The sequence below is a fragment of the Schistocerca gregaria genome, chromosome 5, assembly GCF_023897955.1.
Source record: "Schistocerca gregaria isolate iqSchGreg1 chromosome 5, iqSchGreg1.2, whole genome shotgun sequence".
Classification (NCBI taxonomy): Eukaryota; Metazoa; Arthropoda; class Insecta; order Orthoptera; family Acrididae; genus Schistocerca; species Schistocerca gregaria.
Window position 1 is genome coordinate 237,761,025 of NC_064924.1, and position 21,720 is coordinate 237,782,744.

At 47.7% G+C, this 21,720-nt stretch overlaps 14 non-coding genes across 14 annotated transcripts; all 14 read left to right on the plus strand.

Moving 5' to 3' along the window:
• Nucleotides 1–304: 304 nt before the first annotated feature.
• LOC126275020 (5S ribosomal RNA) lies at nucleotides 305–423 on the plus strand. Its single transcript, XR_007550558.1, has one exon. It is a non-coding gene; the product is annotated as a 5S ribosomal RNA (ribosomal RNA).
• A 1,469-nt stretch (nucleotides 424–1,892) lies between these two features.
• On the plus strand, nucleotides 1,893–2,011 carry LOC126275022 (5S ribosomal RNA). The gene has a single exon (XR_007550559.1). It is a non-coding gene; the product is annotated as a 5S ribosomal RNA (ribosomal RNA).
• Nucleotides 2,012–3,481: 1,470 nt separating this feature from the next.
• On the plus strand, nucleotides 3,482–3,600 carry LOC126275023 (5S ribosomal RNA). The gene has a single exon (XR_007550560.1). It is a non-coding gene; the product is annotated as a 5S ribosomal RNA (ribosomal RNA).
• A 1,470-nt stretch (nucleotides 3,601–5,070) lies between these two features.
• On the plus strand, nucleotides 5,071–5,189 carry LOC126275025 (5S ribosomal RNA). Its single transcript, XR_007550562.1, has one exon. It is a non-coding gene; the product is annotated as a 5S ribosomal RNA (ribosomal RNA).
• Nucleotides 5,190–6,649: 1,460 nt separating this feature from the next.
• On the plus strand, nucleotides 6,650–6,768 carry LOC126275026 (5S ribosomal RNA). Its single transcript, XR_007550563.1, has one exon. It is a non-coding gene; the product is annotated as a 5S ribosomal RNA (ribosomal RNA).
• A 1,470-nt stretch (nucleotides 6,769–8,238) lies between these two features.
• On the plus strand, nucleotides 8,239–8,357 carry LOC126275027 (5S ribosomal RNA). The gene has a single exon (XR_007550564.1). It is a non-coding gene; the product is annotated as a 5S ribosomal RNA (ribosomal RNA).
• A 1,460-nt stretch (nucleotides 8,358–9,817) lies between these two features.
• Nucleotides 9,818–9,936, plus strand: LOC126275028 (5S ribosomal RNA). Its single transcript, XR_007550565.1, has one exon. It is a non-coding gene; the product is annotated as a 5S ribosomal RNA (ribosomal RNA).
• Nucleotides 9,937–11,396: 1,460 nt separating this feature from the next.
• On the plus strand, nucleotides 11,397–11,515 carry LOC126275029 (5S ribosomal RNA). Its single transcript, XR_007550566.1, has one exon. It is a non-coding gene; the product is annotated as a 5S ribosomal RNA (ribosomal RNA).
• A 1,460-nt stretch (nucleotides 11,516–12,975) lies between these two features.
• On the plus strand, nucleotides 12,976–13,094 carry LOC126274092 (5S ribosomal RNA). Its single transcript, XR_007549920.1, has one exon. It is a non-coding gene; the product is annotated as a 5S ribosomal RNA (ribosomal RNA).
• Nucleotides 13,095–14,554: 1,460 nt separating this feature from the next.
• LOC126275030 (5S ribosomal RNA) lies at nucleotides 14,555–14,673 on the plus strand. Its single transcript, XR_007550567.1, has one exon. It is a non-coding gene; the product is annotated as a 5S ribosomal RNA (ribosomal RNA).
• Nucleotides 14,674–16,133: 1,460 nt separating this feature from the next.
• On the plus strand, nucleotides 16,134–16,252 carry LOC126275031 (5S ribosomal RNA). The gene has a single exon (XR_007550568.1). It is a non-coding gene; the product is annotated as a 5S ribosomal RNA (ribosomal RNA).
• Nucleotides 16,253–17,712: 1,460 nt separating this feature from the next.
• On the plus strand, nucleotides 17,713–17,831 carry LOC126275032 (5S ribosomal RNA). The gene has a single exon (XR_007550569.1). It is a non-coding gene; the product is annotated as a 5S ribosomal RNA (ribosomal RNA).
• A 1,460-nt stretch (nucleotides 17,832–19,291) lies between these two features.
• LOC126275033 (5S ribosomal RNA) lies at nucleotides 19,292–19,410 on the plus strand. Its single transcript, XR_007550570.1, has one exon. It is a non-coding gene; the product is annotated as a 5S ribosomal RNA (ribosomal RNA).
• A 1,470-nt stretch (nucleotides 19,411–20,880) lies between these two features.
• LOC126275034 (5S ribosomal RNA) lies at nucleotides 20,881–20,999 on the plus strand. The gene has a single exon (XR_007550571.1). It is a non-coding gene; the product is annotated as a 5S ribosomal RNA (ribosomal RNA).
• Nucleotides 21,000–21,720: the final 721 nt, after the last annotated feature.

Genomic DNA, 21,720 nt, shown 5'->3' on the forward strand with positions numbered 1-21,720 from the left:
ACAGAAATGTTGTGAAATACGTCAGGGCATATTGTTTTGTAGCAGTGCACAACGGCAAATTTGTAAACAAAAATTTACCTTTCGTCGCTACAAGAGATGGATACTTTGTCGAACAAACGAATGACAGGCGGTGCAACGAGCAGCTGTGTTGTGCGTCTGACCCACGTGGCGGCGCGCCGCACTGCGCGTCGCCTTCGAGGTGGAAGGACGTGCTTTGCGTCAAATGTGCCACCGAAAACGGCGATTGCGTGTGTTGGGAGGAGAGGCGAAGCCTTCTTCTGCCGTGCGGCTACTGTATAAGGACGCCAACGGCCATACCATGTTGAATACACCGGTTCTCGTCCGATCACCGAAGTTAAGCAACATCGGGCCCGGTTAGTACTTGGATGGGTGACCGCCTGGGAACACCGGGTGCTGTTGGCTCCCTCTCTTCTTTTAAATTTTATGTCACTACACCTGCCAGCCCTCTTTTCATGCAAACTCTCAGGTGCGACAAAGATGCTTCCACAAGCATTTTAAACTACTGTATTAAACGTAAGATGCGAAATTACAGTAATGAACTCAGTTTGAACAAGAATGCGCGGAGGAAGAGTGCTAGGATCTCGTTGAAAATAACGAAACACTGCGAATCGACAGATGTGCTCTTGAAACGCGTCAGAGAGTACTGTTTTGTAGGAGCACTAAATTCCAAAAACTAACTACATTAAAGAAAGACCTGTTCCCGTCTGACCACCGAAGAAAAGCAACAACGTCAGTATTCGGATCGGCGACCGCCTGGGAACTCTGGCTGTCTTCATTTCTTGCTTTCTTGTCACTACTCCTGCCAGCCCTTTTTTCATGCTACCTTTCTCAAGTGACAAAGATGCTTCCATACTGATTTTAAACTATCGTTAGATACGATATTAAGGAATTCAGTTTGAAAAGAGTGCGCCAAGGAAGACTTCCAAAGAGTCTCTGGAATAATAAAAACAGTATGAAGTGACAGAAATGTTGTGAAAAACGTCAGGGCATATTGTTTTGTAGCAGTGCACAAGGGCAAATTTGTAAACAAAAATTTACCTTTCGTCGCTACAAGAGATATATACTTTGCCGAAAAGCCTGTGTCTTGTGTGCATGTTTTCGCACCTTTCCACGGCATGGCGCAGCACAGAGCGGCACTGGTAGCTCCGAACGCCCGCACACGGCGCCTCGGACTCGCCGGTTCGGGCCGCGCCCATCTCGCAGATGCTTCTCGTACTTGTGCTGTCATATGGACCGCGACCCGAGCGGCAGCGAGCGGCAGTCGAGCTAAGTCGGGACAAGTCGGGACGGAAGGGGACAGCCGAGAATGAACCGTGCAAATTACGCAGATATCTGGAAGCGCGACGAGTGTCAGGCAGGTGAGAACGCTTCCCTCTGTCTTCATTTCTTGCTATCTTGTCACTACCCCTGCCAGCTTTTTTTCATGCTACCTTTCTCATGTGACAAAGATGCTTCCATACTGATTTTAAACTATCGTAAGATACGATATTAAGGAACTCAGTTTGAAAAGAGTGCGCCGAGGAAGACTTCCAAAGAGTCTCTGGAAATAACAAAACAGTATGAAGTGACAGAAATGTTGTGAAATACGTCAGGGCATATTGTTTTGTAGCAGTGCACAACGGCAAATTTGTAAACAAAAATTTACCTTTCGTCGCTACAAGAGATGGATACTTTGTCGAACAAACGAATGACAGGCGGTGCAACGAGCAGCTGTGTTGTGCGTCTGACCCACGTGGCGGCGCGCCGCACTGCGCGTCGCCTTCGAGGTGGAAGGACGTGCTTTGCGTCAAATGTGCCACCGAAAACGGCGATTGCGTGTGTTGGGAGGAGAGGCGAAGCCTTCTTCTGCCGTGCGGCTACTGTATAAGGACGCCAACGGCCATACCATGTTGAATACACCGGTTCTCGTCCGATCACCGAAGTTAAGCAACATCGGGCCCGGTTAGTACTTGGATGGGTGACCGCCTGGGAACACCGGGTGCTGTTGGCTCCCTCTCTTCTTTTAAATTTTATGTCACTACACCTGCCAGCCCTCTTTTCATGCAAACTCTCAGGTGCGACAAAGATGCTTCCACAAGCATTTTAAACTACTGTATTAAACGTAAGATGCGAAATTACAGTAATGAACTCAGTTTGAACAAGAATGCGCGGAGGAAGAGTGCTAGGATCTCGTTGAAAATAACGAAACACTGCGAATCGACAGATGTGCTCTTGAAACGCGTCAGAGAGTACTGTTTTGTAGGAGCACTAAATTCCAAAAACTAACTACATTAAAGAAAGACCTGTTCCCGTCTGACCACCGAAGAAAAGCAACAACGTCAGTATTCGGATCGGCGACCGCCTGGGAACTCTGGCTGTCTTCATTTCTTGCTTTCTTGTCACTACTCCTGCCAGCCCTTTTTTCATGCTACCTTTCTCAAGTGACAAAGATGCTTCCATACTGATTTTAAACTATCGTTAGATACGATATTAAGGAATTCAGTTTGAAAAGAGTGCGCCAAGGAAGACTTCCAAAGAGTCTCTGGAATAATAAAAACAGTATGAAGTGACAGAAATGTTGTGAAAAACGTCAGGGCATATTGTTTTGTAGCAGTGCACAAGGGCAAATTTGTAAACAAAAATTTACCTTTCGTCGCTACAAGAGATATATACTTTGCCGAAAAGCCTGTGTCTTGTGTGCATGTTTTCGCACCTTTCCACGGCATGGCGCAGCACAGAGCGGCACTGGTAGCTCCGAACGCCCGCACACGGCGCCTCGGACTCGCCGGTTCGGGCCGCGCCCATCTCGCAGATGCTTCTCGTACTTGTGCTGTCATATGGACCGCGACCCGAGCGGCAGCGAGCGGCAGTCGAGCTAAGTCGGGACAAGTCGGGACGGAAGGGGACAGCCGAGAATGAACCGTGCAAATTACGCAGATATCTGGAAGCGCGACGAGTGTCAGGCAGGTGAGAACGCTTCCCTCTGTCTTCATTTCTTGCTATCTTGTCACTACCCCTGCCAGCCCTTTTTTCATGCTACCTTTCTCATGTGACAAAGATGCTTCCATACTGATTTTAAACTATCGTAAGATACGATATTAAGGAACTCAGTTTGAAAAGAGTGCGCCGAGGAAGACTTCCAAAGAGTCTCTGGAAATAACAAAACAGTATGAAGTGACAGAAATGTTGTGAAATACGTCAGGGCATATTGTTTTGTAGCAGTGCACAACGGCAAATTTGTAAACAAAAATTTACCTTTCGTCGCTACAAGAGATGGATACTTTGTCGAACAAACGAATGACAGGCGGTGCAACGAGCAGCTGTGTTGTGCGTCTGACCCACGTGGCGGCGCGCCGCACTGCGCGTCGCCTTCGAGGTGGAAGGACGTGCTTTGCGTCAAATGTGCCACCGAAAACGGCGATTGCGTGTGTTGGGAGGAGAGGCGAAGCCTTCTTCTGCCGTGCGGCTACTGTATAAGGACGCCAACGGCCATACCATGTTGAATACACCGGTTCTCGTCCGATCACCGAAGTTAAGCAACATCGGGCCCGGTTAGTACTTGGATGGGTGACCGCCTGGGAACACCGGGTGCTGTTGGCTCCCTCTCTTCTTTTAAATTTTATGTCACTACACCTGCCAGCCCTCTTTTCATGCAAACTCTCAGGTGCGACAAAGATGCTTCCACAAGCATTTTAAACTACTGTATTAAACGTAAGATGCGAAATTACAGTAATGAACTCAGTTTGAACAAGAATGCGCGGAGGAAGAGTGCTAGGATCTCGTTGAAAATAACGAAACACTGCGAATCGACAGATGTGCTCTTGAAACGCGTCAGAGAGTACTGTTTTGTAGGAGCACTAAATTCCAAAAACTAACTACATTAAAGAAAGACCTGTTCCCGTCTGACCACCGAAGAAAAGCAACAACGTCAGTATTCGGATCGGCGACCGCCTGGGAACTCTGGCTGTCTTCATTTCTTGCTTTCTTGTCACTACTCCTGCCAGCCCTTTTTTCATGCTACCTTTCTCAAGTGACAAAGATGCTTCCATACTGATTTTAAACTATCGTTAGATACGATATTAAGGAATTCAGTTTGAAAAGAGTGCGCCAAGGAAGACTTCCAAAGAGTCTCTGGAATAATAAAAACAGTATGAAGTGACAGAAATGTTGTGAAAAACGTCAGGGCATATTGTTTTGTAGCAGTGCACAAGGGCAAATTTGTAAACAAAAATTTACCTTTCGTCGCTACAAGAGATATATACTTTGCCGAAAAGCCTGTGTCTTGTGTGCATGTTTTCGCACCTTTCCACGGCATGGCGCAGCACAGAGCGGCACTGGTAGCTCCGAACGCCCGCACACGGCGCCTCGGACTCGCCGGTTCGGGCCGCGCCCATCTCGCAGATGCTTCTCGTACTTGTGCTGTCATATGGACCGCGACCCGAGCGGCAGCGAGCGGCAGTCGAGCTAAGTCGGGACAAGTCGGGACGGAAGGGGACAGCCGAGAATGAACCGTGCAAATTACGCAGATATCTGGAAGCGCGACGAGTGTCAGGCAGGTGAGAACGCTTCCCTCTGTCTTCATTTCTTGCTATCTTGTCACTACCCCTGCCAGCCCTTTTTTCATGCTACCTTTCTCATGTGACAAAGATGCTTCCATACTGATTTTAAACTATCGTAAGATACGATATTAAGGAACTCAGTTTGAAAAGAGTGCGCCGAGGAAGACTTCCAAAGAGTCTCTGGAAATAACAAAACAGTATGAAGTGACAGAAATGTTGTGAAATACGTCAGGGCATATTGTTTTGTAGCAGTGCACAACGGCAAATTTGTAAACAAAAATTTACCTTTCGTCGCTACAAGAGATGGATACTTTGTCGAACAAACGAATGACAGGCGGTGCAACGAGCAGCTGTGTTGTGCGTCTGACCCACGTGGCGGCGCGCCGCACTGCGCGTCGCCTTCGAGGTGGAAGGACGTGCTTTGCGTCAAATGTGCCACCGAAAACGGCGATTGCGTGTGTTGGGAGGAGAGGCGAAGCCTTCTTCTGCCGCGCGGCTACTGTATAAGGACGCCAACGGCCATACCATGTTGAATACACCGGTTCTCGTCCGATCACCGAAGTTAAGCAACATCGGGCCCGGTTAGTACTTGGATGGGTGACCGCCTGGGAACACCGGGTGCTGTTGGCTCCCTCTCTTCTTTTAAATTTTATGTCACTACACCTGCCAGCCCTCTTTTCATGCAAACTCTCAGGTGCGACAAAGATGCTTCCACAAGCATTTTAAACTACTGTATTAAACGTAAGATGCGAAATTACAGTAATGAACTCAGTTTGAACAAGAATGCGCGGAGGAAGAGTGCTAGGATCTCGTTGAAAATAACGAAACACTGCGAATCGACAGATGTGCTCTTGAAACGCGTCAGAGAGTACTGTTTTGTAGGAGCACTAAATTCCAAAAACTAACTACATTAAAGAAAGACCTGTTCCCGTCTGACCACCGAAGAAAAGCAACAACGTCAGTATTCGGATCGGCGACCGCCTGGGAACTCTGGCTGTCTTCATTTCTTGCTTTCTTGTCACTACTCCTGCCAGCCCTTTTTTCATGCTACCTTTCTCAAGTGACAAAGATGCTTCCATACTGATTTTAAACTATCGTTAGATACGATATTAAGGAATTCAGTTTGAAAAGAGTGCGCCAAGGAAGACTTCCAAAGAGTCTCTGGAATAATAAAAACAGTATGAAGTGACAGAAATGTTGTGAAAAACGTCAGGGCATATTGTTTTGTAGCAGTGCACAAGGGCAAATTTGTAAACAAAAATTTACCTTTCGTCGCTACAAGAGATATATACTTTGCCGAAAAGCCTGTGTCTTGTGTGCATGTTTTCGCACCTTTCCACGGCATGGCGCAGCACAGAGCGGCACTGGTAGCTCCGAACGCCCGCACACGGCGCCTCGGACTCGCCGGTTCGGGCCGCGCCCATCTCGCAGATGCTTCTCGTACTTGTGCTGTCATATGGACCGCGACCCGAGCGGCAGCGAGCGGCAGTCGGGACAAGTCGGGACGGAAGGGGACAGCCGAGAATGAACCGTGCAAATTACGCAGATATCTGGAAGCGCGACGAGTGTCAGGCAGGTGAGAACGCTTCCCTCTGTCTTCATTTCTTGCTATCTTGTCACTACCCCTGCCAGCCCTTTTTTCATGCTACCTTTCTCATGTGACAAAGATGCTTCCATACTGATTTTAAACTATCGTAAGATACGATATTAAGGAACTCAGTTTGAAAAGAGTGCGCCGAGGAAGACTTCCAAAGAGTCTCTGGAAATAACAAAACAGTATGAAGTGACAGAAATGTTGTGAAATACGTCAGGGCATATTGTTTTGTAGCAGTGCACAACGGCAAATTTGTAAACAAAAATTTACCTTTCGTCGCTACAAGAGATGGATACTTTGTCGAACAAACGAATGACAGGCGGTGCAACGAGCAGCTGTGTTGTGCGTCTGACCCACGTGGCGGCGCGCCGCACTGCGCGTCGCCTTCGAGGTGGAAGGACGTGCTTTGCGTCAAATGTGCCACCGAAAACGGCGATTGCGTGTGTTGGGAGGAGAGGCGAAGCCTTCTTCTGCCGTGCGGCTACTGTATAAGGACGCCAACGGCCATACCATGTTGAATACACCGGTTCTCGTCCGATCACCGAAGTTAAGCAACATCGGGCCCGGTTAGTACTTGGATGGGTGACCGCCTGGGAACACCGGGTGCTGTTGGCTCCCTCTCTTCTTTTAAATTTTATGTCACTACACCTGCCAGCCCTCTTTTCATGCAAACTCTCAGGTGCGACAAAGATGCTTCCACAAGCATTTTAAACTACTGTATTAAACGTAAGATGCGAAATTACAGTAATGAACTCAGTTTGAACAAGAATGCGCGGAGGAAGAGTGCTAGGATCTCGTTGAAAATAACGAAACACTGCGAATCGACAGATGTGCTCTTGAAACGCGTCAGAGAGTACTGTTTTGTAGGAGCACTAAATTCCAAAAACTAACTACATTAAAGAAAGACCTGTTCCCGTCTGACCACCGAAGAAAAGCAACAACGTCAGTATTCGGATCGGCGACCGCCTGGGAACTCTGGCTGTCTTCATTTCTTGCTTTCTTGTCACTACTCCTGCCAGCCCTTTTTTCATGCTACCTTTCTCAAGTGACAAAGATGCTTCCATACTGATTTTAAACTATCGTTAGATACGATATTAAGGAATTCAGTTTGAAAAGAGTGCGCCAAGGAAGACTTCCAAAGAGTCTCTGGAATAATAAAAACAGTATGAAGTGACAGAAATGTTGTGAAAAACGTCAGGGCATATTGTTTTGTAGCAGTGCACAAGGGCAAATTTGTAAACAAAAATTTACCTTTCGTCGCTACAAGAGATATATACTTTGCCGAAAAGCCTGTGTCTTGTGTGCATGTTTTCGCACCTTTCCACGGCATGGCGCAGCACAGAGCGGCACTGGTAGCTCCGAACGCCCGCACACGGCGCCTCGGACTCGCCGGTTCGGGCCGCGCCCATCTCGCAGATGCTTCTCGTACTTGTGCTGTCATATGGACCGCGACCCGAGCGGCAGCGAGCGGCAGTCGAGCTAAGTCGGGACAAGTCGGGACGGAAGGGGACAGCCGAGAATGAACCGTGCAAATTACGCAGATATCTGGAAGCGCGACGAGTGTCAGGCAGGTGAGAACGCTTCCCTCTGTCTTCATTTCTTGCTATCTTGTCACTACCCCTGCCAGCCCTTTTTTCATGCTACCTTTCTCATGTGACAAAGATGCTTCCATACTGATTTTAAACTATCGTAAGATACGATATTAAGGAACTCAGTTTGAAAAGAGTGCGCCGAGGAAGACTTCCAAAGAGTCTCTGGAAATAACAAAACAGTATGAAGTGACAGAAATGTTGTGAAATACGTCAGGGCATATTGTTTTGTAGCAGTGCACAACGGCAAATTTGTAAACAAAAATTTACCTTTCGTCGCTACAAGAGATGGATACTTTGTCGAACAAACGAATGACAGGCGGTGCAACGAGCAGCTGTGTTGTGCGTCTGACCCACGTGGCGGCGCGCCGCACTGCGCGTCGCCTTCGAGGTGGAAGGACGTGCTTTGCGTCAAATGTGCCACCGAAAACGGCGATTGCGTGTGTTGGGAGGAGAGGCGAAGCCTTCTTCTGCCGCGCGGCTACTGTATAAGGACGCCAACGGCCATACCATGTTGAATACACCGGTTCTCGTCCGATCACCGAAGTTAAGCAACATCGGGCCCGGTTAGTACTTGGATGGGTGACCGCCTGGGAACACCGGGTGCTGTTGGCTCCCTCTCTTCTTTTAAATTTTATGTCACTACACCTGCCAGCCCTCTTTTCATGCAAACTCTCAGGTGCGACAAAGATGCTTCCACAAGCATTTTAAACTACTGTATTAAACGTAAGATGCGAAATTACAGTAATGAACTCAGTTTGAACAAGAATGCGCGGAGGAAGAGTGCTAGGATCTCGTTGAAAATAACGAAACACTGCGAATCGACAGATGTGCTCTTGAAACGCGTCAGAGAGTACTGTTTTGTAGGAGCACTAAATTCCAAAAACTAACTACATTAAAGAAAGACCTGTTCCCGTCTGACCACCGAAGAAAAGCAACAACGTCAGTATTCGGATCGGCGACCGCCTGGGAACTCTGGCTGTCTTCATTTCTTGCTTTCTTGTCACTACTCCTGCCAGCCCTTTTTTCATGCTACCTTTCTCAAGTGACAAAGATGCTTCCATACTGATTTTAAACTATCGTTAGATACGATATTAAGGAATTCAGTTTGAAAAGAGTGCGCCAAGGAAGACTTCCAAAGAGTCTCTGGAATAATAAAAACAGTATGAAGTGACAGAAATGTTGTGAAAAACGTCAGGGCATATTGTTTTGTAGCAGTGCACAAGGGCAAATTTGTAAACAAAAATTTACCTTTCGTCGCTACAAGAGATATATACTTTGCCGAAAAGCCTGTGTCTTGTGTGCATGTTTTCGCACCTTTCCACGGCATGGCGCAGCACAGAGCGGCACTGGTAGCTCCGAACGCTCGCACACGGCGCCTCGGACTCGCCGGTTCGGGCCGCGCCCATCTCGCAGATGCTTCTCGTACTTGTGCTGTCATATGGACCGCGACCCGAGCGGCAGCGAGCGGCAGTCGGGACAAGTCGGGACGGAAGGGGACAGCCGAGAATGAACCGTGCAAATTACGCAGATATCTGGAAGCGCGACGAGTGTCAGGCAGGTGAGAACGCTTCCCTCTGTCTTCATTTCTTGCTATCTTGTCACTACCCCTGCCAGCCCTTTTTTCATGCTACCTTTCTCATGTGACAAAGATGCTTCCATACTGATTTTAAACTATCGTAAGATACGATATTAAGGAACTCAGTTTGAAAAGAGTGCGCCGAGGAAGACTTCCAAAGAGTCTCTGGAAATAACAAAACAGTATGAAGTGACAGAAATGTTGTGAAATACGTCAGGGCATATTGTTTTGTAGCAGTGCACAACGGCAAATTTGTAAACAAAAATTTACCTTTCGTCGCTACAAGAGATGGATACTTTGTCGAACAAACGAATGACAGGCGGTGCAACGAGCAGCTGTGTTGTGCGTCTGACCCACGTGGCGGCGCGCCGCACTGCGCGTCGCCTTCGAGGTGGAAGGACGTGCTTTGCGTCAAATGTGCCACCGAAAACGGCGATTGCGTGTGTTGGGAGGAGAGGCGAAGCCTTCTTCTGCCGTGCGGCTACTGTATAAGGACGCCAACGGCCATACCATGTTGAATACACCGGTTCTCGTCCGATCACCGAAGTTAAGCAACATCGGGCCCGGTTAGTACTTGGATGGGTGACCGCCTGGGAACACCGGGTGCTGTTGGCTCCCTCTCTTCTTTTAAATTTTATGTCACTACACCTGCCAGCCCTCTTTTCATGCAAACTCTCAGGTGCGACAAAGATGCTTCCACAAGCATTTTAAACTACTGTATTAAACGTAAGATGCGAAATTACAGTAATGAACTCAGTTTGAACAAGAATGCGCGGAGGAAGAGTGCTAGGATCTCGTTGAAAATAACGAAACACTGCGAATCGACAGATGTGCTCTTGAAACGCGTCAGAGAGTACTGTTTTGTAGGAGCACTAAATTCCAAAAACTAACTACATTAAAGAAAGACCTGTTCCCGTCTGACCACCGAAGAAAAGCAACAACGTCAGTATTCGGATCGGCGACCGCCTGGGAACTCTGGCTGTCTTCATTTCTTGCTTTCTTGTCACTACTCCTGCCAGCCCTTTTTTCATGCTACCTTTCTCAAGTGACAAAGATGCTTCCATACTGATTTTAAACTATCGTTAGATACGATATTAAGGAATTCAGTTTGAAAAGAGTGCGCCAAGGAAGACTTCCAAAGAGTCTCTGGAATAATAAAAACAGTATGAAGTGACAGAAATGTTGTGAAAAACGTCAGGGCATATTGTTTTGTAGCAGTGCACAAGGGCAAATTTGTAAACAAAAATTTACCTTTCGTCGCTACAAGAGATATATACTTTGCCGAAAAGCCTGTGTCTTGTGTGCATGTTTTCGCACCTTTCCACGGCATGGCGCAGCACAGAGCGGCACTGGTAGCTCCGAACGCCCGCACACGGCGCCTCGGACTCGCCGGTTCGGGCCGCGCCCATCTCGCAGATGCTTCTCGTACTTGTGCTGTCATATGGACCGCGACCCGAGCGGCAGCGAGCGGCAGTCGGGACAAGTCGGGACGGAAGGGGACAGCCGAGAATGAACCGTGCAAATTACGCAAATATCTGGAAGCGCGACGAGTGTCAGGCAGGTGAGAACGCTTCCCTCTGTCTTCATTTCTTGCTATCTTGTCACTACCCCTGCCAGCCCTTTTTTCATGCTACCTTTCTCATGTGACAAAGATGCTTCCATACTGATGTTAAACTATCGTAAGATACGATATTAAGGAACTCAGTTTGAAAAGAGTGCGCCGAGGAAGACTTCCAAAGAGTCTCTGGAAATAACAAAACAGTATGAAGTGACAGAAATGTTGTGAAATACGTCAGGGCATATTGTTTTGTAGCAGTGCACAACGGCAAATTTGTAAACAAAAATTTACCTTTCGTCGCTACAAGAGATGGATACTTTGTCGAACAAACGAATGACAGGCGGTGCAACGAGAAGCTGTGTTGTGCGTCTGACCCACGTGGCGGCGCGCCGCACTGCGCGTCGCCTTCGAGGTGGAAGGACGTGCTTTGCGTCAAATGTGCCACCGAAAACGGCGATTGCGTGTGTTGGGAGGAGAGGCGAAGCCTTCTTCTGCCGTGCGGCTACTGTATAAGGACGCCAACGGCCATACCATGTTGAATACACCGGTTCTCGTCCGATCACCGAAGTTAAGCAACATCGGGCCCGGTTAGTACTTGGATGGGTGACCGCCTGGGAACACCGGGTGCTGTTGGCTCCCTCTCTTCTTTTAAATTTTATGTCACTACACCTGCCAGCCCTCTTTTCATGCAAACTCTCAGGTGCGACAAAGATGCTTCCACAAGCATTTTAAACTACTGTATTAAACGTAAGATGCGAAATTACAGTAATGAACTCAGTTTGAACAAGAATGCGCGGAGGAAGAGTGCTAGGATCTCGTTGAAAATAACGAAACACTGCGAATCGACAGATGTGCTCTTGAAACGCGTCAGAGAGTACTGTTTTGTAGGAGCACTAAATTCCAAAAACTAACTACATTAAAGAAAGACCTGTTCCCGTCTGACCACCGAAGAAAAGCAACAACGTCAGTATTCGGATCGGCGACCGCCTGGGAACTCTGGCTGTCTTCATTTCTTGCTTTCTTGTCACTACTCCTGCCAGCCCTTTTTTCATGCTACCTTTCTCAAGTGACAAAGATGCTTCCATACTGATTTTAAACTATCGTTAGATACGATATTAAGGAATTCAGTTTGAAAAGAGTGCGCCAAGGAAGACTTCCAAAGAGTCTCTGGAATAATAAAAACAGTATGAAGTGACAGAAATGTTGTGAAAAACGTCAGGGCATATTGTTTTGCAGCAGTGCACAAGGGCAAATTTGTAAACAAAAATTTACCTTTCGTCGCTACAAGAGATATATACTTTGCCGAAAAGCCTGTGTCTTGTGTGCATGTTTTCGCACCTTTCCACGGCATGGCGCAGCACAGAGCGGCACTGGTAGCTCCGAACGCCCGCACACGGCGCCTCGGACTCGCCGGTTCGGGCCGCGCCCATCTCGCAGATGCTTCTCGTACTTGTGCTGTCATATGGACCGCGACCCGAGCGGCAGCGAGCGGCAGTCGGGACAAGTCGGGACGGAAGGGGACAGCCGAGAATGAACCGTGCAAATTACGCAAATATCTGGAAGCGCGACGAGTGTCAGGCAGGTGAGAACGCTTCCCTCTGTCTTCATTTCTTGCTATCTTGTCACTACCCCTGCCAGCCCTTTTTTCATGCTACCTTTCTCATGTGACAAAGATGCTTCCATACTGATTTTAAACTATCGTAAGATACGATATTAAGGAACTCAGTTTGAAAAGAGTGCGCCGAGGAAGACTTCCAAAGAGTCTCTGGAAATAACAAAACAGTATGAAGTGACAGAAATGTTGTGAAATACGTCAGGGCATATTGTTTTGTAGCAGTGCACAACGGCAAATTTGTAAACAAAAATTTACCTTTCGTCGCTACAAGAGATGGATACTTTGTCGAACAAACGAATGGCAGGCGGTGCAACGAGCAGCTGTGTTGTGCGTCTTACCCACGTGGCGGCGCGCCGCACTGCGCGTCGCCTTCGAGGTGGAAGGACGTGCTTTGCGTCAAATGTGCCACCGAAAACGGCGATTGCGTGTGTTGGGAGGAGAGGCGAAGCCTTCTTCTGCCGTGCGGCTACTGTATAAGGACGCCAACGGCCATACCATGTTGAATACACCGGTTCTCGTCCAATCACCGAAGTTAAGCAACATCGGGCCTGGTTAGTACTTGGATGGGTGACCGCCTGGGAACACCGGGTGCTGTTGGCTCCCTCTCTTCTTTTAAATTTTATGTCACTACACCTGCCAGCCCTCTTTTCATGCAAACTCTCAGGTGCGACAAAGATGCTTCCACAAGCATTTTAAACTACTGTATTAAACGTAAGATGCGAAATTACAGTAATGAACTCAGTTTGAACAAGAATGCGCGGAGGAAGAGTGCTAGGATCTCGTTGAAAATAACGAAACACTGCGAATCGACAGATGTGCTCTTGAAACGCGTCAGAGAGTACTGTTTTGTAGGAGCACTAAATTCCAAAAACTAACTACATTAAAGAAAGACCTGTTCCCGTCTGACCACCGAAGAAAAGCAACAACGTCAGTATTCGGATCGGCGACCGCCTGGGAACTCTGGCTGTCTTCATTTCTTGCTTTCTTGTCACTACTCCTGCCAGCCCTTTTTTCATGCTACCTTTCTCATGTGACAAAGATGCTTCCATACTGATTTTAAACTATCGTTAGATACGATATTAAGGAATTCAGTTTGAAAAGAGTGCGCCAAGGAAGACTTCCAAAGAGTCTCTGGAATAATAAAAACAGTATGAAGTGACAGAAATGTTGTGAAAAACGTCAGGGCATATTGTTTTGTAGCAGTGCACAAGGGCAAATTTGTAAACAAAAATTTACCTTTCGTCGCTACAAGAGATATATACTTTGCCGAAAAGCCTGTGTCTTGTGTGCATGTTTTCGCACCTTTCCACGGCATGGCGCAGCACAGAGCGGTACAGGTAGCTCCGAACGCCCGCACACGGCGCCTCGGACTCGCCGGTTCGGGCCGCGCCCATCTCGCAGATGCTTCTCGTACTTGTGCTGTCATATGGACCGCGACCCGAGCGGCAGCGAGCGGCAGTCGGGACAAGTCGGGACGGAAGGGGACAGCCGAGAATGAACCGTGCAAATTACGCAAATATCTGGAAGCGCGACGAGTGTCAGGCAGGTGAGAACGCTTCCCTCTGTCTTCATTTCTTGCTATCTTGTCACTACCCCTGCCAGCCCTTTTTTCATGCTACCTTTCTCATGTGACAAAGATGCTTCCATACTGATTTTAAACTATCGTAAGATACGATATTAAGGAACTCAGTTTGAAAAGAGTGCGCCGAGGAAGACTTCCAAAGAGTCTCTGGAAATAACAAAACAGTATGAAGTGACAGAAATGTTGTGAAATACGTCAGGGCATATTGTTTTGTAGCAGTGCACAACGGCAAATTTGTAAACAAAAATTTACCTTTCGTCGCTACAAGAGATGGATACTTTGTCGAACAAACGAATGACAGGCGGTGCAACGAGAAGCTGTGTTGTGCGTCTGACCCACGTGGCGGCGCGCCGCACTGCGCGTCGCCTTCGAGGTGGAAGGACGTGCTTTGCGTCAAATGTGCCACCGAAAACGGCGATTGCGTGTGTTGGGAGGAGAGGCGAAGCCTTCTTCTGCCGTGCGGCTACTGTATAAGGACGCCAACGGCCATACCATGTTGAATACACCGGTTCTCGTCCGATCACCGAAGTTAAGCAACATCGGGCCCGGTTAGTACTTGGATGGGTGACCGCCTGGGAACACCGGGTGCTGTTGGCTCCCTCTCTTCTTTTAAATTTTATGTCACTACACCTGCCAGCCCTCTTTTCATGCAAACTCTCAGGTGCGACAAAGATGCTTCCACAAGCATTTTAAACTACTGTATTAAACGTAAGATGCGAAATTACAGTAATGAACTCAGTTTGAACAAGAATGCGCGGAGGAAGAGTGCTAGGATCTCGTTGAAAATAACGAAACACTGCGAATCGACAGATGTGCTCTTGAAACGCGTCAGAGAGTACTGTTTTGTAGGAGCACTAAATTCCAAAAACTAACTACATTAAAGAAAGACCTGTTCCCGTCTGACCACCGAAGAAAAGCAACAACGTCAGTATTCGGATCGGCGACCGCCTGGGAACTCTGGCTGTCTTCATTTCTTGCTTTCTTGTCACTACTCCTGCCAGCCCTTTTTTCATGCTACCTTTCTCATGTGACAAAGATGCTTCCATACTGATTTTAAACTATCGTTAGATACGATATTAAGGAATTCAGTTTGAAAAGAGTGCGCCAAGGAAGACTTCCAAAGAGTCTCTGGAATAATAAAAACAGTATGAAGTGACAGAAATGTTGTGAAAAACGTCAGGGCATATTGTTTTGTAGCAGTGCACAAGGGCAAATTTGTAAACAAAAATTTACCTTTCGTCGCTACAAGAGATATATACTTTGCCGAAAAGCCTGTGTCTTGTGTGCATGTTTTCGCACCTTTCCACGGCATGGCGCAGCACAGAGCGGCACTGGTAGCTCCGAACGCCCGCACACGGCGCCTCGGACTCGCCGGTTCGGGCCGCGCCCATCTCGCAGATGCTTCTCGTACTTGTGCTGTCATATGGACCGCGACCCGAGCGGCAGCGAGCGGCAGTCGGGACAAGTCGGGACGGAAGGGGACAGCCGAGAATGAACCGTGCAAATTACGCAAATATCTGGAAGCGCGACGAGTGTCAGGCAGGTGAGAACGCTTCCCTCTGTCTTCATTTCTTGCTATCTTGTCACTACCCCTGCCAGCCCTTTTTTCATGCTACCTTTCTCATGTGACAAAGATGCTTCCATACTGATGTTAAACTATCGTAAGATACGATATTAAGGAACTCAGTTTGAAAAGAGTGCGCCGAGGAAGACTTCCAAAGAGTCTCTGGAAATAACAAAACAGTATGAAGTGACAGAAATGTTGTGAAATACGTCAGGGCATATTGTTTTGTAGCAGTGCACAACGGCAAATTTGTAAACAAAAATTTACCTTTCGTCGCTACAAGAGATGGATACTTTGTCGAACAAACGAATGACAGGCGGTGCAACGAGAAGCTGTGTTGTGCGTCTGACCCACGTGGCGGCGCGCCGCACTGCGCGTCGCCTTCGAGGTGGAAGGACGTGCTTTGCGTCAAATGTGCCACCGAAAACGGCGATTGCGTGTGTTGGGAGGAGAGGCGAAGCCTTCTTCTGCCGTGCGGCTACTGTATAAGGACGCCAACGGCCATACCATGTTGAATACACCGGTTCTCGTCCGATCACCGAAGTTAAGCAACATCGGGCCCGGTTAGTACTTGGATGGGTGACCGCCTGGGAACACCGGGTGCTGTTGGCTCCCTCTCTTCTTTTAAATTTTATGTCACTACACCTGCCAGCCCTCTTTTCATGCAAACTCTCAGGTGCGACAAAGATGCTTCCACAAGCATTTTAAACTACTGTATTAAACGTAAGATGCGAAATTACAGTAATGAACTCAGTTTGAACAAGAATGCGCGGAGGAAGAGTGCTAGGATCTCGTTGAAAATAACGAAACACTGCGAATCGACAGATGTGCTCTTGAAACGCGTCAGAGAGTACTGTTTTGTAGGAGCACTAAATTCCAAAAACTAACTACATTAAAGAAAGACCTGTTCCCGTCTGACCACCGAAGAAAAGCAACAACGTCAGTATTCGGATCGGCGACCGCCTGGGAACTCTGGCTGTCTTCATTTCTTGCTTTCTTGTCACTACTCCTGCCAGCCCTTTTTTCATGCTACCTTTCTCAAGTGACAAAGATGCTTCCATACTGATTTTAAACTATCGTTAGATACGATATTAAGGAATTCAGTTTGAAAAGAGTGCGCCAAGGAAGACTTCCAAAGAGTCTCTGGAATAATAAAAACAGTATGAAGTGACAGAAATGTTGTGAAAAACGTCAGGGCATATTGTTTTGCAGCAGTGCACAAGGGCAAATTTGTAAACAAAAATTTACCTTTCGTCGCTACAAGAGATATATACTTTGCCGAAAAGCCTGTGTCTTGTGTGCATGTTTTCGCACCTTTCCACGGCATGGCGCAGCACAGAGCGGCACTGGTAGCTCCGAACGCCCGCACACGGCGCCTCGGACTCGCCGGTTCGGGCCGCGCCCATCTCGCAGATGCTTCTCGTACTTGTGCTGTCATATGGACCGCGACCCGAGCGGCAGCGAGCGGCAGTCGGGACAAGTCGGGACGGAAGGGGACAGCCGAGAATGAACCGTGCAAATTACGCAAATATCTGGAAGCGCGACGAGTGTCAGGCAGGTGAGAACGCTTCCCTCTGTCTTCATTTCTTGCTATCTTGTCACTACCCCTGCCAGCCCTTTTTTCATGCTACCTTTCTCATGTGACAAAGATGCTTCCATACTGATTTTAAACTATCGTAAGATACGATATTAAGGAACTCAGTTTGAAAAGAGTGCGCCGAGGAAGACTTCCAAAGAGTCTCTGGAAATAACAAAACAGTATGAAGTGACAGAAATGTTGTGAAATACGTCAGGGCATATTGTTTTGTAGCAGTGCACAACGGCAAATTTGTAAACAAAAATTTACCTTTCGTCGCTACAAGAGATGGATACTTTGTCGAACAAACGAATGACAGGCGGTGCAACGAGAAGCTGTGTTGTGCGTCTGACCCACGTGGCGGCGCGCCGCACTGCGCGTCGCCTTCGAGGTGGAAGGACGTGCTTTGCGTCAAATGTGCCACCGAAAACGGCGATTGCGTGTGTTGGGAGGAGAGGCGAAGCCTTCTTCTGCCGTGCGGCTACTGTATAAGGACGCCAACGGCCATACCATGTTGAATACACCGGTTCTCGTCCGATCACCGAAGTTAAGCAACATCGGGCCCGGTTAGTACTTGGATGGGTGACCGCCTGGGAACACCGGGTGCTGTTGGCTCCCTCTCTTCTTTTAAATTTTATGTCACTACACCTGCCAGCCCTCTTTTCATGCAAACTCTCAGGTGCGACAAAGATGCTTCCACAAGCATTTTAAACTACTGTATTAAACGTAAGATGCGAAATTACAGTAATGAACTCAGTTTGAACAAGAATGCGCGGAGGAAGAGTGCTAGGATCTCGTTGAAAATAACGAAACACTGCGAATCGACAGATGTGCTCTTGAAACGCGTCAGAGAGTACTGTTTTGTAGGAGCACTAAATTCCAAAAACTAACTACATTAAAGAAAGACCTGTTCCCGTCTGACCACCGAAGAAAAGCAACAACGTCAGTATTCGGATCGGCGACCGCCTGGGAACTCTGGCTGTCTTCATTTCTTGCTTTCTTGTCACTACTCCTGCCAGCCCTTTTTTCATGCTACCTTTCTCATGTGACAAAGATGCTTCCATACTGATTTTAAACTATCGTTAGATACGATATTAAGGAATTCAGTTTGAAAAGAGTGCGCCAAGGAAGACTTCCAAAGAGTCTCTGGAATAATAAAAACAGTATGAAGTGACAGAAATGTTGTGAAAAACGTCAGGGCATATTGTTTTGTAGCAGTGCACAAGGGCAAATTTGTAAACAAAAATTTACCTTTCGTCGCTACAAGAGATATATACTTTGCCGAAAAGCCTGTGTCTTGTGTGCATGTTTTCGCACCTTTCCACGGCATGGCGCAGCACAGAGCGGTACAGGTAGCTCCGAACGCCCGCACACGGCGCCTCGGACTCGCCGGTTCGGGCCGCGCCCATCTCGCAGATGCTTCTCGTACTTGTGCTGTCATATGGACCGCGACCCGAGCGGCAGCGAGCGGCAGTCGGGACAAGTCGGGACGGAAGGGGACAGCCGAGAATGAACCGTGCAAATTACGCAAATATCTGGAAGCGCGACGAGTGTCAGGCAGGTGAGAACGCTTCCCTCTGTCTTCATTTCTTGCTATCTTGTCACTACCCCTGCCAGCCCTTTTTTCATGCTACCTTTCTCATGTGACAAAGATGCTTCCATACTGATTTTAAACTATCGTAAGATACGATATTAAGGAACTCAGTTTGAAAAGAGTGCGCCGAGGAAGACTTCCAAAGAGTCTCTGGAAATAACAAAACAGTATGAAGTGACAGAAATGTTGTGAAATACGTCAGGGCATATTGTTTTGTAGCAGTGCACAACGGCAAATTTGTAAACAAAAATTTACCTTTCGTCGCTACAAGAGATGGATACTTTGTCGAACAAACGAATGACAGGCGGTGCAACGAGCAGCTGTGTTGTGCGTCTGACCCACGTGGCGGCGCGCCGCACTGCGCGTCGCCTTCGAGGTGGAAGGACGTGCTTTGCGTCAAATGTGCCACCGAAAACGGCGATTGCGTGTGTTGGGAGGAGAGGCGAAGCCTTCTTCTGCCGTGCGGCTACTGTATAAGGACGCCAACGGCCATACCATGTTGAATACACCGGTTCTCGTCCGATCACCGAAGTTAAGCAACATCGGGCCCGGTTAGTACTTGGATGGGTGACCGCCTGGGAACACCGGGTGCTGTTGGCTCCCTCTCTTCTTTTAAATTTTATGTCACTACACCTGCCAGCCCTCTTTTCATGCAAACTCTCAGGTGCGACAAAGATGCTTCCACAAGCATTTTAAACTACTGTATTAAACGTAAGATGCGAAATTACAGTAATGAACTCAGTTTGAACAAGAATGCGCGGAGGAAGAGTGCTAGGATCTCGTTGAAAATAACGAAACACTGCGAATCGACAGATGTGCTCTTGAAACGCGTCAGAGAGTACTGTTTTGTAGGAGCACTAAATTCCAAAAACTAACTACATTAAAGAAAGACCTGTTCCCGTCTGACCACCGAAGAAAAGCAACAACGTCAGTATTCGGATCGGCGACCGCCTGGGAACTCTGGCTGTCTTCATTTCTTGCTTTCTTGTCACTACTCCTGCCAGCCCTTTTTTCATGCTACCTTTCTCATGTGACAAAGATGCTTCCATACTGATTTTAAACTATCGTTAGATACGATATTAAGGAATTCAGTTTGAAAAGAGTGCGCCAAGGAAGACTTCCAAAGAGTCTCTGGAATAATAAAAACAGTATGAAGTGACAGAAATGTTGTGAAAAACGTCAGGGCATATTGTTTTGTAGCAGTGCACAAGGGCAAATTTGTAAACAAAAATTTACCTTTCGTCGCTACAAGAGATATATACTTTGCCGAAAAGCCTGTGTCTTGTGTGCATGTTTTCGCACCTTTCCACGGCATGGCGCAGCACAGAGCGGTACAGGTAGCTCCGAACGCCCGCACACGGCGCCTCGGACTCGCCGGTTCGGGCCGCGCCCATCTCGCAGATGCTTCTCGTACTTGTGCTGTCATATGGACCGCGACCCGAGCGGCAGCGAGCGGCAGTCGAGCTAAGTCGGGACAAGTCGGGACGGAAGGGGACAGCCGAGAATGAACCGTGCAAATTACGCAGATATCTGGAAGCGCGACGAGTGTCAGGCAGGTGAGAACGCTTCCCTCTGTCTTCATTTCTTGCTATCTTGTCACTACCCCTGCCAGCCCTTTTTTCATGCTACCTTTCTCATGTGACAAAGATGCTTCCATACTGATTTTAAACTATCGTGAGATACGATATTAAGGAACTCAGTTTGAAAAGAGTGCGCCGAGGAAGACTTCCAAAGAGTCTCTGGAAATAACAAAACAGTATGAAGTGACAGAAATGTTGTGAAATACGTCAGGGCATATTGTTTTGTAGCAGTGCACAACGGCAAATTTGTAAACAAAAATTTACCTTTCGTCGCTACAAGAGATGGATACTTTGTCGAACAAACGAATGACAGGCGGTGCAACGAGCAGCTGTGTTGTGCGTCTGACCCACGTGGCGGCGCGCCGCACTGCGCGTCGCCTTCGAGGTGGAAGGACGTGCTTTGCGTCAAATGTGCCACCGAAAACGGCGATTGCGTGTGTTGGGAGGAGAGGCGAAGCCTTCTTCTGCCGTGCGGCTACTGTATAAGGACGCCAACGGCCATACCATGTTGAATACACCGGTTCTCGTCCGATCACCGAAGTTAAGCAACATCGGGCCCGGTTAGTACTTGGATGGGTGACCGCCTGGGAACACCGGGTGCTGTTGGCTCCCTCTCTTCTTTTAAATTTTATGTCACTACACCTGCCAGCCCTCTTTTCATGCAAACTCTCAGGTGCGACAAAGATGCTTCCACAAGCATTTTAAACTACTGTATTAAACGTAAGATGCGAAATTACAGTAATGAACTCAGTTTGAACAAGAATGCGCGGAGGAAGAGTGCTAGGATCTCGTTGAAAATAACGAAACACTGCGAATCGACAGATGTGCTCTTGAAACGCGTCAGAGAGTACTGTTTTGTAGGAGCACTAAATTCCAAAAACTAACTACATTAAAGAAAGACCTGTTCCCGTCTGACCACCGAAGAAAAGCAACAACGTCAGTATTCGGATCGGCGACCGCCTGGGAACTCTGGCTGTCTTCATTTCTTGCTTTCTTGTCACTACTCCTGCCAGCCCTTTTTTCATGCTACCTTTCTCAAGTGACAAAGATGCTTCCATACTGATTTTAAACTATCGTTAGATACGATATTAAGGAATTCAGTTTGAAAAGAGTGCGCCAAGGAAGACTTCCAAAGAGTCTCTGGAATAATAAAAACAGTATGAAGTGACAGAAATGTTGTGAAAAACGTCAGGGCATATTGTTTTGTAGCAGTGCACAAGGGCAAATTTGTAAACAAAAATTTACCTTTCGTCGCTACAAGAGATATATACTTTGCCGAAAAGCCTGTGTCTTGTGTGCATGTTTTCGCACCTTTCCACGGCACGGCGCA